General features: G+C 34.0%; 1 long non-coding RNA gene across 1 annotated transcript; it reads left to right on the top strand.

The window, feature by feature from the left end:
* Positions 1-5047: 5047 nt before the first annotated feature.
* LOC122304237 lies at positions 5048-9156 on the top strand. The gene is made up of 2 exons (XR_006240969.1): positions 5048-5218; positions 8944-9156. It is a non-coding gene; the product is annotated as an uncharacterized LOC122304237 (long non-coding RNA).
* Positions 9157-13445: the final 4289 nt, after the last annotated feature.

Raw genomic sequence — 13445 nt, 5'->3', positions numbered from 1 at the left:
TCGTTTCGCTTGTAATTTTGGGGTTGATAGATGTAAAGAGTTTAGTTATTTTACTTTTTTGTCTTTGATTTTAAAATGAAGTTTCGTGAATTTGTATATGGATTGTTATATTTGGTTATAAAAGGGGAAAAACTGGCTTTAGTTATTCATGAATTTGGTTCGAATATTATACGATTGTCCTACAACTATGGTGCTTCATTCCTACAAATACACATGTAAATGCATATGCAATGCCTAAATATGCTATTTTCTGGCAAACTCAGGGTTGTAACGTTTTCTGTGGCATTACTATATTATGCAATTTTTTCTTTTCAGTCTTTGCTTGGTTTCTAGTGGATGGGCAGTTTAGGACATTTAAAATATAAATGTGCATATGAAATTGAGTGATCAGGATAAAAATTTTCACTTCCTCTGTTCTATGCCAAGATCTTAATGTATATCAAAAAAATCCATTTAACTTTTAATGGTTCTTTAAATCAACACCAACAATAACTATTTCAATAGTGTTGGTGCAAGATTGGTCAAGTAGTACTAAAGCATGGGAAGTCTTTGTTTTTAATTTGATATTATCTCCAGCAAATTTCAAACGTGATTTTAATAAATCTTTGGTTAACAGATCAAAATTAAATAGGATATTAATAGTCACATTTGTATTATCTTTATAATTTTCCTTTAATATATTAAGAATGAGTTGGAGCAGATGAGGCTTTGATTCAAGAAAAACAAATAATTAGTTAGAATTCATGGCCCAATTGTTGGAAGGGATAAACTTTGCACAAGTAGTTGTGGTTAATCCACTCAATTATTAGGTGCCTAGATTAGAGCTAGCGTCCATCCCAAACAAGTTTCATCATTTCAATGTACATTCTTTACAATGAAAGCCAGTACAATGAAAAATGGAAGAAGGTCAGGGTCTTCATTCTCTGCCTCTACAATTGCCTTGAGGTTTCCTTTTCCTACTCAGTCATGTTCTCATAATTTGGTGCCCTTTCTTTTCTTCTTTCTTCAATTGTTCCTTTGGTTGCTCTTGGAAAACATGCTGCTATCAAAATTTAAACGATTTTCAGTTATCAAAATTTAAATGATTTTCAGTTATCAAATTTGGCTCTAGAAGTCGAATTTGAGCATGTTATCAAAATTTAACTAATTATAATTAATATGTTTGCAGTTGAACAACCAGGCTGACTTTATCCTCAATTGGACCAAGAAAAATCACCGTGATACGGTTACGAAGACACTTCACAAGCGGTTTAATCATATTCGCTATGATTTACATAAAACCTATAGCAAATACGAGAGTAATGAAGAAGCACTCGCGAATGTGCCACCGTTGGTGACACCAGCCACCTGGGTGAAGTTATGCACTTGATATTCAAGGGAGGACTATAAGGTAATTAAGTTGGAAGTTGAATTGTATTAATTAACATGCTTTGTTATTTTCAATTAAAATAATCAATTGTATTAAATGTTAGTTAGGACGGTAAGCTTGTTGTCGAAGTTATGCTATTAAAAATATGTTAAGCTTGACACCTCTACTTTTTTTCATGTATATCATGTCCCGTGTGAGTGCAGTGGATGTCTGAAAGAAATAAAGGTAATAGAGAGAAACAAGAAAACAATCACACGGCTGGACAAAGGTCATTTGTACGGCTAATGATGATGAAGGTAACTGATAGATTTTAGTTGCAGGATGCACATCAATGAGACCTTAAGATGATATAGTTTAAATCTAAGTTGAATCTAATTTGCTTGTATTGGTAGTCTGGGAATGAGGAGAATTTGGTCAATTTCTTTAAAGAAGTAAGGTGGTCAAAGAAAAATAACAAATTTGTGACTCCCATTGTTGAAGAGAAATATGTGAGTGTTAAAGTAAAATCCTATGAATTTGGGGAAAAACTGCAAAATAATTTTTGTGTGGTATAAGTACATATTCCTTACTAACATTTGTGCTTTTCCAATGGTTAATAGCTAGAGATGGCTGCAAATATGTCAGAGCTGGAGTCTGAGAAGCGGACTAAAGAGGCTGCAGCAACAATCTTTAAGGAAGTTTTGGGCCATATATCAGGATATGTAAGGGGGCTCAGCGAGATGGTTATTCTTGAGTCATCTAGACAAGCAGCTAATGCCCAAACAACCGAATTAATTGAACGTGCAGAAAGGTTTGAAAAAACTACTTCAGATTATAAGGGTTAGCTTGATGACTTATGAGCGAATGTCATGCTACTAATGGAGAGACAAGCTGAGTACGACAAGTTAATGGAGAGTTTTGAGTTAGAGAGGCAGACCCAAGGAGAGTCTCATAGAGATACTCAGGGACCTGCATAGTTAGTTGCTCATTTTGGAGGGAAAACAATTTTTTATGAATTTTGGTAAGGAGATGAAGGTCAAAGTAATATATTAAAACAAAATGCCTCCTACTTGGTTAAGATTTTGTTCATCAGTTTACTAGTGTGGGGTAGGTAGTGTATTGTTAAGTTTTGTGGATATTTTGTAACTTATGTCAATGTACGTTTCTCTTGCCACCAACTGGTCACTTGGAAGTTATTAGTCATTTAATGTCTAGTCAAACTGCTACAACAAGGTAAGTTATCAATACATACATAGCTTTTTTTTTATATGATTATTAGTGCAACACTGAACTGTACCTGTTGTTATTCTTCTTCTTACTTTTTACTTTCTATCTATCATTCATCATTATTCTACTTTTTTCAGGGTTGAGAATTTTACTTGCACTCGTTAGTATTCCCGTCAGATGGTTGTATGAAGGAAAATCGTATGAGAGAATGTGTGTTGGCCTTACCCTGAAAATTGGATCATTATAGATGTCATCTTTGACGTTGAAGGATCTCTATTCTCAAATTAAGTGTCATATTCTTAGATCTAATTTAACCCCATAACTGGAAATTCCAATCTGTTGAATGTTGATCTATATATATATGCATGCCACCAAGCAAAATTAGAAACATTATTAGGATTTTTTTCTTCTCTTGTAAGTGTATATATATAAATATATTGGATAGTTTTATTTTCTAATAGTAAACAAAATATATAGATATATAAACGAATCCATGAATATATAATATATAGCCACGTACGACCAAAGATGAGGTTAAAGTCATTGTCCCCCTTCCTAATTCAAAACACGAAAGAGGAAAATGGGTGTGTACTGCAGATGTACTGTTTCTCCTACTGCAGTTTTGGTTTGTAATGACCCATTTTCTTCTTTTGTGTTTTCTTTATTATTTGCAATATTTTTCACTTTTATGTTTTTAACTCTAGTAATTATCTGTTACCTCACTATAAGAAAAAGACTAGTTTTGATTTTGTCTGCACAATTGTCCAAAATTGCTAGAATTTAGCAACAAAATTAAAAACGTCACAATTAAGAGTCATTTGCAGCGATTTCTTTAACGATGAACTTAAAATCAACCAAAAAACCTATTTATCAACTTTAACTTAAAATAGAATAATATATTGAATGTTGGGTCTTATGGATCATTGGCATCCGTGTGAATTGCTTTGTTTTTGTTTTGTTTTTTTTTTTATGATTTTTTCTAATGGCTTTCAATGCCAATATGAATAGTCGACCATACACAGATTTGTTTGGTTTTCCTCAACGACCTAATTAATTTTGGGCATATGCACGTGTGTGTGATATTGTTTATAAGATTACTTTGAATTCATTGTTAAATGCTAGTACTGGTTTTTGTCATTTGTGCATATTAATGGACCAAACATTTCCACAAACACTCATGATGTTTTGTTTAATTTTGGGGTCTCTTAAATTAATATTGAGTTCTTTTACTGAATGTCTTCATATTTTCCTTGCTATACAATGGTGCATATTAAATGGCATGCAGCGTTTTTTACTCACTCTTGGAAAGAATTGATCAATTTGATAAAAATCGATCTCTTTGGAATTAATTCACCAGATTAGATATTGTATTTTTTACTTTTGTGTTTGCCATCAAATATATTAATTAGAGATTTGCAAGATTGTGATAAAGATAATTTCTTAACTTAATATATAATACAAAATTAAGAACAACTCAGAAGATTATATATATATATATATATAATCGTATCCAATCAGAAACATAAATACTCTTTGGATACTCTGCACTTGCCCTATATGTGAAAATTGTTCAAATTTTCACACACATACACACTTGTGATGGAAGATGATAATAAGTGCCCAGGCCCCAGATAATTAATAGTTTTTTAATGGGTTAATGTTGACTCGTTTTTGCATCAGACCTGGGTCCTTGTTTTCCCACATTTTACAGGCTTTATCTACGGCTAGCTATAATTAATAGTATTAGACCAAGAAGTCATAATAATCTGACGCCATTCTCTTAGGAACCATCTAATTGAATAACAATAAGTTTTGCAAAAACTATTAAGCTCTAATTCAATTGGATAATGCGTGTTGGTTATTAAGTTTTAGTGTAGGTAGCATGTAGTGTGATTTTGTGATTGAGGGGTGCTCATAGCTTACTTGTAAGCTTAATCTCCTTTTGCCTAATTATTAGGTTTATGTCTACTTATAATTTATATGTTTGGGGCTGGCAACTATATATAATATGGTCTTTATATATATATGTTATACCCAAGCAGACCCACTTATTGAAGAACATAATCTAGACTGGTCCAGTCCTTGTCTTGTGTGAGTTGTCACTCCTCAATGCATTGATGTGATATAAAGGTTTTTAATGTTTTATCTTAACAAAATATATAGTGATGGTCTTTCCTAATCTACCTACAAGAAAAAATAGTATTAGCAGCTATTTTTATTTCCGGCGGTCAAATTATTGTTGCAAAAAGCCAATTTTTAAACTTTGAAAAAATGTTCGTGTCAATTAAAAAAGTAGCCGGAAATATATACTTTTTTCAGCAATTTTAGTGAGCCTAAAAAAAATGTAGCCGCAAATAACTCATTCTGTAGAAATTTACCGTCTTAATAACATTGTCGTTGTTACAAATTTTTGTTACGGCGACAATTCTCTCTTATTATAGTGACTTTTGAGTCACTTTAATAATTTTTGTACTCTGCACCTTATTTTCCCACGCGGGACGCCTTTTCCCTCTCTCTCTCTCTCTCTCTCTCTCTCTCTCCCAGGTTCAACATGGGACTTTCCGGTGAAAATAGCGCCGCCTTCTTATCGCCGTCTTGTCGCCGCAGTCATCTCGCCGTCTTGCCGCCCCCGTCTTGTTGCCGGTGAGTTTCCGTTTAAAATTTTTCAGTTCCATCACTCACTCTCTCTCTCTCTCTCTGTAACTCTCATTCGTTTCTCTCTATTAATGCTTTCTCTCGCTCGTTTCGGTTGTAACTTTGGGGTTGATTAATGTAAGGAGTTTAGTTGTTAGACTTGATTTTTGTCTTTGATTTTAAAATGAAGTCTCGTAGAAACTCTGATGGATTGTTAGATTTGGTTATAAAAGGGGTAAAAATGGCAATGGATATTTATGAATTTGGTGATGCTATACGATTGTCCTGCGACTATGGTGCTTTATTCCTACAAATACACATGTAAATGCATATGCAATGCCTAAATATGCTATTTTTTGGCGAACTCAGGGTTGTAATGTTTTCTGTGTGAGTTTCTATATATGCAGGTTTTTTTTCACTCTTTGCTTGGTTTCTAGTGGATGGGCAGTTTAGGAGATTGAAAATATAAATGTGGACATGAAATATTTTGCTCAGGATAATAATTTTAACTTCATGTGTTCTATGCCAAAGATGTTAACGTATATCAAAAAAATCCATCTAATTAGGACTGGTTCTTTAAATCAACACCAACAATAACTATTTCAATAGTGTTGGTGCAAGATTGGTCAAATGAAGTATCTGTGGGCTTGGGTAAACAAAAATAACTCTAAGTTTTTAGAATATCCAGATATCTCCATACATCTTTATGTTGTTTTTAAAGTATTCTTAGAGGACTTTCTGCAGAATCCCTGAATAGAGATCTTCTTTTCTTCCACTCAACAGATGATGGCCTTGAAGAATTTTAATCATAAGGTTCTTAGTGCATTTCATTTTTTTATTTTTCTTAAATGTTTGCAAAAGTTACTACTAGTGAATTTGTGTGCATATTTTTTCATATTAACTTATGAAAATACACTAGATCAGACACTTTTGAGGGGCATATTTAGAGGACATCCTAACATCATCCATACCGGATAATCACACTTTATTTCCTAAAAAATCACACTTTTTGAGGTGCTTCTTCTATCATAATTAGTTCCTCTTCACAATGAACTCCAAGCTTTGCAAGATGATGAGCCACTTGTAGGCATTCCCTATACGTGAAGAAATAATGTCCACAAAGACCTCCAGTGTAGAAAGTCTCCAATATCCTTTATAATCTACCCATACTAAGACCAACATTCTTTATCATTATTACATGCCTGTCTAACAAATTTTGCAACCCTTCCAAATTAACACATTAAAAGCCTAAATCTGCACAGAGTTGTAATTTCTTAAGGGCTAAACATTCTGCCCAAAACAGGTTCAAAGTTAAAGGTTTTCGAAGCAAATAGAGGAGCAAGAATATGGGATCACTATCTCTGATAACATGCAGAACCAATCCCCATCTTCAAAGATTTAGAATCAATTAATGCTTCCCAATTTGCTTTAACTAAATGATCATAAGGTTTTCTCCATGTAAATAGATTTTTTTCTTCCAGTCTTATAATCTTTTCTATAGGATTTCATCAGGTATGTGCCGTTCATTTGTTTATGTCTGATGCAAACAATTTTCTTGATTAGAATGCAATAGAAGTATAGTGCTCCTAATCTATGAGGATCAGGAAATAATTCCCAATGAGATAAAGATTGGTCGTGATGAATCTATGCTAGCTTTCACTAATTGATCATGATGATCAATTCATGGGTTTGGAGATGGGTTTTTGAAGTAGCTAGGCAACCAGTATTGAAGACCATCTTTACGTTGGTGGTCGTTTGATATTGCTCATTGGTTTTCCAACTATGAAGGGATAAAACCTGGTAGGCATTAGGTGGTTCTAGACCTAGACTAGCTACAAAATTGATGGTCTTTGCATGCACAGCTAGCTAATGATCAAATATGCTAGCTTATATACATACATATATATATATATATACACATGGGGTGGTTCAAGAACAACTATCTATATATAGTTCTGCTTGTGTTACTGCATGCTATTGGTTTCACTCTTTCCCTGTATAAAAAAAATGATTAATTAATTAATTTGATCACAACCTTTTAATCTTCTTTTAAAATGATTCAGAATTAGCTGTTGCATGCATCTATGCAAGAATAGCTGGCTATGATCTATCTTGGTTGTTTCCAACTTTGTATATGCAGAAACTGATCATATCAATACGTTGAATATGAGAGAAGAAATAAGATCTCAGCATGATTAATCAAGTAGACTTCTCTTGTCATCAAGTAGATCTCAGCTACTTGTTTCTATGTAGCTAGGCTTTTAACCATGCAATAGGTCAAAATGCTAAATTTTTTGGGTGTCCTGTTTTTAGTACTCATCGACGTTGGTGGGGCGAGTAGCTTTATATAATTGAGTTACATGTAAAAGATCATAAGTTGGAAAGATTGTTTTTTTCACCTAATTCTACTGAATCTGTTCTATGTGCAGTCAAGAATAATATTTAAAGAGTATAATAATAATATTTTGAATGGGTAGCAGCTTATACTTATTCAACTACTAAATATAAATGTGTTTAGCTTTTAAGCCTTTTATCTAGATATTATTTTTGCATTTGGTTCAAATCCTTCTGTTTTTTTCTGCTTGTGGAAGTCTTTAGTCTCTTCAACCATCTTCCATTTCTTATATCCTGATTATACACTTGATTTTGTTCTCCTTTAATACACACTTTTGGTCACAAAAATTGCTAACAATAAAATTGACCTAACTACTGCTACTGCAGTTTTGGGCAGAATGCATCAAATTAGCAGGTTTTGTACTGGCATGTCATATTGCATGAAAAACTATTATTACATTTGAACACAGTTGTAATTGCTAGTGTGCCTAGTTTAATTATTATCAATTACTCATAATTTTCTGCTTTGAATTCATGTAATCTTCTTCTATAATTTATATAGTCCCGTAGAATGGTAGAGGGCATGACCTTTAAAAGCTCCCACTGATATCGTCACCATGTCCCATCTTCAGTGTTTAGAATAAATAAATAATAAAACGATAAGTGATTGTTTACCCAAAATTCTAGTATGTAATAGGCTGCATGTGAATCAGGGGACCATCACTTTGTCCACCACATTGATAATTTACCTATTGTATTCGTGGGTGGTGATGGGATTCCTCCGAGCGTAAGGAATTATAATGAGTAGCTAGATTTATATCTGAAAGCTAATAAAAACTCCCCATAAATAATTACTACATGATTTTGCACCTACCCTTCTACCTCAGGCAAAGACCCTCATGGTTGCTTTCTCCATCTCAAGCTAACTTTCTCACACTCTCTTGAAAGTTTGTTGAAATCTCCACAAACGCATGCGAATCAGATGGCTATGCAACTAATAATTGTATATATTAGGTATATATTTGAAGATAATAATAATAAGGTATTCGTCTTCTTACTTTTTGCTTTTTATCTATCATTCATCATTATTCTAATCTTTTTTCACGGTTCAGGATTTTACTTGCACTTGAATCTGTTCTTGTCAAATGGTTGTATGAAGGAAAATCATACGGGAGAATGTGTGTTGGCCTTACCGTGATAATTGGAACATTACATATGAATTACATATGGAACATTGCTTGTTAGAGTCACGTTTTTGGGCTTAACTCAAAACTATTCTTAATTGCATTGCATATTTGTGACTAATGTTGGACATAAAGCTTAATTAATCTTCTTTCCATGCAAGTTTCTGATTTTTTTTTTCTATTTTGTTTTCGATTTTTACCCCTTCATTATCACAGCAGTCCAACTTTATGAAGGTAGAGGCGACCAGTTGTTTGATTTGGAGGCCTTAAAATAATGGGTTGGTGACTAGTTTTTTTATCAGACTTGAGTCCTTGTTTTCTCACATTTTACAAGCTCTATCTATGGCTAGTTATAATTGATCGGTGCAAAACTGCAAGTGCACAGTATCGTAATTTTATAATAAAGTGATAAGAAGAGAATCGTCCTCAGGGATTGGTACCTTACTATTGCCAAATATCAAAATTATACTAATCTCAATTTTATCTAGAGGAATCACTAGGATTTTTGTAGTTGCCAATTAAACCAAGATCAACTCAAAGAGTAATACGCAAATGAAATAAAACTGACGTTCGAAGATCAAATTAATGGGAAAGAAAACTTCTAGGAAATCGATTTCACCTAATTCTTCACTATGCTTTCCTCATCCAATTAATTTAATTTAATTTTTTTTGTTCATTAGCAAATCTCTAATCCATCCAACAGCCTCTTTTGATAGTCAATTGGAAATTATTCTTGTTCATCAATTCACACAAGAATATGCAAATTAATAAAGCAAGAAAGCAATAAGACCAATGATTTAATTACTACATAGGTTCATACAAGTCTTTCGATCTCTATACTTACCTATATTGAAATATTCAAGATCTACCCTATGATTCCCTCTTTCGATAGCAAATCACAAGATTAAATATCATCTAATCAATGGCCAGTTAATTAGAAGCAATAAACTCAGAATAAATCAGATAAACAAAGAGAGAATTGCCTTAAATTAGCATAGACAATCAAGCATAGTTCAGAAATAGGTTACACCGTTTTCCTAGAATGAATAAAATTTATCTCATGCTAGAAATGTAATTCAACATAAACGAATTCACCATAATTGTTCTGAGAAGATTGGAAGAAAATAAACACTGAAAAATACTCCTCGAGCTCACTATCGAGAGGCCAAGGAAACGATTCAATGCTTTTCTCTCGTATGTGCTCGTGTATGATTCCAACATACGTGCAATAATTGGAATTCCCTCTCCAAAAACAAACGAATTGAATCCCTCTAGCTGTCTTTTTCAGTCCCAAAAGGTGTTCTCCAGTTAAAACGTACGACCATAGAGTGAAAAATCCATTTTATATCGTCTGACGGCGGAAGACCCTAGATCTGTCAAAATACGATGTTCGCTCGAGCGGGGTGTCGAGCGCACATCGAGCATTCGACTCTGCTTGATTTCGCTCAAGCGTCCTATCAAGCGCACATCGAGCGTTCGACTATGCCTGATTTCGCTCGAGCGGCCAATGTCTCCGCTCGAGCAATCTTGGTTTTTCAGCAACCCACTCGAGCTCGCTGTCGAGCGGCAGTTGAGAGTTTGAATCTGCCTGAATTCGCTCGAGCGGCCAAAAGCCTCTGCTCGAGCGAACTTGTAAAATCTGCAATATGAAATTTTTGCAAGTCATCAAATACCCCAAACTTACAACTTTGTTTGTCCTCAAACAAAAAGAAAAGTAAATGATAGTTTAGGCAATATCAACTCGACCCGAAAGAGAAGTATCATCACTCACCAAGCTTTTATGAATTTAGATTTCATCTCTAGTATCTTACTCTTTTAACATCAAAGATAGCAAGAAAATCAATCAAAAATTTTGCAATGTGTCAAGTAAGAGTTAGGCGTTTACTTCAACCTAAAGCTAAGACTTTGAGTGTGTGTGTGATATAGTCAATTTAACCTCAAACCACCTGCAAACTCATATAAAAGTAGAACAACCAAAATCAGAAGAATTCTCTTAAAACTTAACCCCATAAGTCCAATTTTCAGAAATACTCTCCATTAATGTAGTCAACACCAAAATCAGAGATCAAAAGGTCTTTAATAAGGTTGTGATGATAGGCCACAGGGTGAGGGTTAAGAAAGAACTGGATATGGAAAATCAAAGTAAACTGGGAAAATACTTAGTGAAAAGAATACTAAAAGAGATATCTACATGATTCAAATCATAACTCTTTCTTGGCAATATGCTCATACTTGTGGCATTATTATTGCTGTAATCACTGATGCAATACCAACAATTCCCTTAACAAAATCTGAGGTAATTCACACTCAGCTTAGCGACTTCTTTTCCTCTTTTTTTTTTTTTTTTTTTTTTTTTTTTTTTTTTTTTCAGTTACTTCCTTTCTTCTTCTTCTTCTTCTTTGATCAAACAGAGCAAACATAATACGGTTCATCATGAAACAAATTTTCTCTTTTAAATGTACTCTCCACCAAAGTATTTTCTCAAACTATCAAAGGTAGATTCATTGTTTTTCAGGCTTAGAGCGGGCATGGTTTATGTAGTTCAAAGAATAAATAAAGGCTTATGAAGGCTCAAGAGAGTTGACTATGGAAACACACCATGTAATGATGGAATGATATTTAGGACGGCTGGGAAAGCTTTCTGGTTATGCCAAAGAAATGCCTAGATCATTTATCTAATATTTGGTCTCAACTAGGATTTCGCCTCAAGGACCCATCAACAGATTCTAGAGCAAAGCAAAATCGAACTTCCCTCTTTCAATTAATTCAACTTCTTCTCTTCATAAACAAAATGGAATAAGAGAAAAATGACTATGTGCTCAATTATGTTCAAGGTCAAAGATTTAAACCAAAGTACCGACAAAAATCCACTTGACAAAAAAGAAATTTTTGAAAATTTTTCTCAAAACCATCTTCAATCACAAATTTCAGAGTTATAGAGAATTCAATCTTACTCCAATGTATGTTTGGTAAGAGAATTAAACAACCCATCAACAACCCAAGACTTAAAAAACAAGAGGATCAAATGACTATAGGAGTTTACACCCCCAAACTTAAACTAAACAATGTTCTCATTGTAATGCAAACGTAAAAAGGATTGAAGAAATAAAAGGAACTTCCCTGGTTTCATGATGAATCATCCGTAGTTTAAAATTTTTTTTGCTCTTTATTCATGCTAAATAAACCTGCATCAAAAACCAATTTATTAAAACTAAATAAATAAAGATAATAAAATAAATGAAAGAATGAAAGAAAGATCTATGGGTTGCCTCCCATAAGCGCTTGTTTTAAAGTTTATAGCCAGACTTTTCAATCATCATCAATTAGGATCTCCAAGAGGAATAAATGCATAGTTCCTCTCCATTTGTTCTCCATAGTAGTACTTCAATCTCTGACCATTAACTCTGAAAATATTCCCTGTCTTGTCCTTCAAATCTACTGCTCCAAAAGAGAAAACCTCATGAATTGTATAAGGACCTGTCCATCTAGATTTTAACTTTCCTGGAAAGAGTTTGAGTCGTGAACTGAAGAGTAAAACTTGTTATCCTGGAGCAAACTCTCGCCTAAGAATCTGTTTGTCATGCCACTTCTTCGTCATTTCTTTATAGATCTTTGCATTTTCATATGCATCATTCCGGAACTCTTCCATCTCATTCAATTGAAGAAGTCGCTTTTCACCTGCTGCCTTCAAATCAAAGTTAAACTTTTTTACAGCCCAATAAGCTCTATGCTCCAACTCCACAGGAAGATGAAATGCCTTTCCAAACACTAATCGGTATGGAGACATCCCGATAGGTGTTTTAAAGGCTGTACGGTATGCCCACAAAGCATCATCAAGTTTCTTCACCCAATCCTTTCTATTGGTTTTGACCGTCTTTTCAAGGATGTTCTTGATTTCTCTATTTGAAATTTCAGCTTGGCCATTAGTTTGAGGATGGTAAGCAAGTGCTATCTTGTGCTTTACACCATATTTAGAAAGAAGATTTTCAAACAACTTGTTGCAAAAGTGAATCCCTCCATCACTAATAATAGCTCATGAAGTGCCAAATCTTGTGAATATATGCTTGTGCGGAAATTTGAGCACTACCTTTACATCATTTGTTATTGTAGCAATTGCTTCCACCCATTTAGACACATAGTCAACTGCTAATAAGATATAAGCAAAACCAAAAGAAAGAGGAAAAGGCCCCATAAAATCTATTCCCCAAACATCAAACAACTCAACTTCTAAGATACCTTTCAGTGGTAACTCATGACGCCTTGAAATATTTCCCATACGTTGGCACCGGTCACAAATTTTCACCAAAGTGTAACTATCAAGAAAAATAGAAGGCCAAAAGAATCTACTTTGAAGTACCTTAGCTGCTGTACAGGTGGCTCCAAAGTGTCCTCCATATGATGATGAATGGCAATGATGGAGGATGTCTTGCATCTCTTCTTCCGGCACACATCTTCGAATGATTTGATCTGGGCATCTTTTGAACAATAAAGGCTCATCCCAAAGATAATAATTCACATCATGCAAAAACTTCTTGCGTTGATGGTAAGTAAGATCAGGTGGTAAAACTTTACAAGCTAGGTAGTTAACAATATCAACATACCACGGAAGCTTGATCTCACATGCAAACAACTGCTCATCAGGGAATGCCTCTTGGACTACTGACTCTAGTCTTTCTTCCTCTTGCTCTAACCGAGAGAGATGGTCAGCCACTAAATTC

This window comes from Carya illinoinensis, chromosome 3 (assembly GCF_018687715.1).
Source record: "Carya illinoinensis cultivar Pawnee chromosome 3, C.illinoinensisPawnee_v1, whole genome shotgun sequence".
NCBI lineage: Eukaryota > Viridiplantae > Streptophyta > Magnoliopsida > Fagales > Juglandaceae > Carya > Carya illinoinensis.
This window is presented reverse-complemented; position numbering and strand designations above follow the sequence as displayed.